Below are 3,370 nucleotides of genomic sequence, written 5' to 3' on the forward strand. Positions count from 1 at the left end.
AAATAATAATATTCACATGGGTTATACTTAACAATTGCTGTTCTGTACTTAAATATAAAGAAGACAAAAAAAAAGATAGGTTAAGAAAATTTAAGTAACAAAATTAACGACTCTATTGAGTGTTTTTTAGTTTCAAGAACCAAAAGTCAGAAAACGCTTTCAAAATTTAAATTACATCTCTAAAATATTATTATTTAAAGCTATACTTTGTAAGTTCAAAAAAGCTTGATAAAAACAAAACAGTCTAGTGCTAATATATCTGTACACATACTAAACATACACGAATTGTACCGTAGACATGACAACAGATAAGCAGCCGGTTACCATGACGATAGACCCCAGCAAGACCCACACCCCAAAACGCACCGAGCTTGCAAGTCCCGTGGTGAAACCTGTTCAGTTGGCAAGAAAGAACAAGTTGAAAGACCTGGCTAACAGGTACAATTTGATAAGTATCTGTTTATATGTATAAACTTAATATATAATATTACAAAATATTATATTAATAAACAATTTACTTCATAAATATGTATTGAATTAATTATGTATAAGTTACAAACAGGTACAATTTATTAACTGTATTAGTTATTAAATTCTGTATAATATTATATAATGGTAAAAGTAGTTAAAAGATTATAGATAAAATTAAAATTAAATGTGTTAAATTAGATAATGAATTTATACACTATTTGCAACTTAATATCAATAGATAATTAATTTTGTTTTATATTTTATTACATAAAGCTTTTCAAAACTATACGAGTTTCATTCTCAAGTGATAAATTTAAATGAAATTTGAGTTGTTTTTTTTTTGGTAAGTGAACAGCTTAAAAATAAGTTGCAAATGGTATATAAATACGTTCAAAAACCTTCAATAATGAATAATATTATTATGTTTTATATTGATTATGTATAAATTGCAAACAGGTACACTGAAGTTTGTATTTAAATTAAATATTAAATATATTAATAATTTTACTATTAATAGGTACAATTTATTCAGTGCATATACATATATATATGTATAAACTTGTTGACAATTACATTATTAATAACATTAAATAATATTAATGTGTTTAGATTAATTATGTTTGAATAGCAAATAGTTACAATAATAACGTTTTAAAGGTTTTTTTTTTATTTATTTAAAAATGGTTTTATTATCAATAGGTACAATGATGACAATGACGGTATTGACGACCTTTTCAAGTTAGTTTTTTAATAGTCTTTAATAAAATAAAAAAAATTTTTTCGACATAATAGACATTTTGTTAATAAGATTTTTATTAAAAATTTTTGAAGTCTGTTTTTATAATCTAATTAAGATGAAATAAATATTATAATTTTTAGTTAATAATATGTTTTAATAACTTTGAAGAAGTATGTTGTTATGTCTCGATTACGAGCTATAATATGTAGAAAAAAATAAATATTAAGCTTTAATTCATTTGATATTTTATGTATTTGAATAATACATTTAAATGAATTTTAATGTATTGTGGTCCATCAAACACACCTAATTAAATGAAAATTATCAAAAATTCTTCTATTTAAACTATTGAAACTTTTTTAACCTATTGAATCACTAATATTTCATCATCAGTAAAAAATTACCAGTAATTTAATTTATCATAAAAAGTTGTTGATACAAAATTACTTGCTTTCAACAAAAGTTGTTTTATATTCATGTTAAATGTTATCAGATACATAAAATACATAATTGAAAAAACTTTAATCAATGTGAAAAAAATAAAATAAAGCAGTGTTATTAATAGTTTTACTTTTAATGAAGTTTAAGTATGTAATTTTTTAATTATTAATTCTAGTGCTCCTGCGTCTGCAGAAAAAGAAGAAAAAATGAACATTGATGACAATGTTAGTATTTTTATTAAAAAACTACTGATGTATTAAAACATTAAGTTTTGTACATAAATTTTTTTAAAATTATAATGATTTAATTAACATGGTATGTGTTGTTTTTATTAAAATAATTAAATGATTTAACATTGATGTAACTTTAAAATGTAAGTTTTTTACAAGAAACTTTTAGTTTATAGTAGTTTAATTAAATGATATGTGTTGTAAATATTGTTCATTTTGTAATCAATTGCTTTAGCAGCTTATTGCTATAAATTAAGCCTCCTGTGTATGTTTATTATATAATTACCAATTTTTTCAATGTTAAACATTCTTTTATGGTATAAAAAATACCAGTTTAAACAATGAATATACATATTAGTAAGAAGCAAAAGAACTGTTATGTTTGTAGTATTTAAAACATTAGAGATGAATAATATTTTGATTGTTTTGTAAAATTATTAGAATAAAGAAGTTGTGGAAAGACCTCCAGAACCAACAAAAAGAAAATCTTTGCATCAATCGCAAGTTGTTCCTCTTAAGTTAGTTATTGTTTAATAAGTTTATGTATGGTGTTTTTAGTAATTAGGTAATTGATATTAATGTACTGGTTCGAGTAGCCAGAGTTAAAACAAAACAAAGAATAAAGGGAATCTCTTTTCAGAAGGATTTTTTTAATTGTAAAGAAGTGTTTATATAACCTTTTTCATGCTTGATATTGTGTTCTATTAGTTTCAAAAATAAAAAATAATTTATTGAGTATGCTATAGGGTTTAAACATTAATAATAGTATCTGAAAAGTTGCCTTTAACACTTCATGTTATGTTTATGAGTGACAATTTAAAAATATATCTGTTGTTGGGTATTAGTATTTCTTCAATTTCATGCCTTATTAGGCACTAATTGCGACTTTTTACGAGTTTATTTTTTTGTGTATTTAATGTTTTTGTTTTAAACGTTTTTATGGCCTCAGGCTATTATGTTTGTTGTACTTTTGTATGAGAAAAAATGTTTATTTTTTTAGTAATTTTTTTGTTTTTCTAAATAAAATATATTGTATTTTTCAGAGCAACTAAAAAATAAATTTAAGAAATTTAGTTTATGTTGAAGTTTTTGTGCTTGCACTTATATTTATACTAGTTTTATTTTTTATTTATTTATCGGCTTGATGCATTAAAATTTTGTAATTTTCAAAATTAAGTAAATTTTTAATCCTTTGTCCAAATTTGAAATAACATTACCATTCGATTTTTTTATTTGTCTAATATATATTTTTTAAATATTACATAGAGTCATTGAAAATTACAGCTGTAAACGAGAATGTTATTACCTATAACTCGAACATTAAATGTTTATTAATGATTTTATCCGCTAGAAGTATTCATGTGTAACTTGTAATTTATTGTATAAAAAAATAAATTTAACGTGATATTATTTTGATAATAATTAGATAAAAAGATAAAGTTTGTAAAGTAAGTTATGTAGTTTTTATTTAGTTTTTAGTTTTTTCTTG

Source organism: Thalia democratica, unplaced genomic scaffold, assembly GCF_965202585.1.
Source record: "Thalia democratica unplaced genomic scaffold, ktThaDemo2.hap1.1 HAP1_SCAFFOLD_434, whole genome shotgun sequence".
Taxonomy (NCBI): domain Eukaryota; kingdom Metazoa; phylum Chordata; class Thaliacea; order Salpida; family Salpidae; genus Thalia; species Thalia democratica.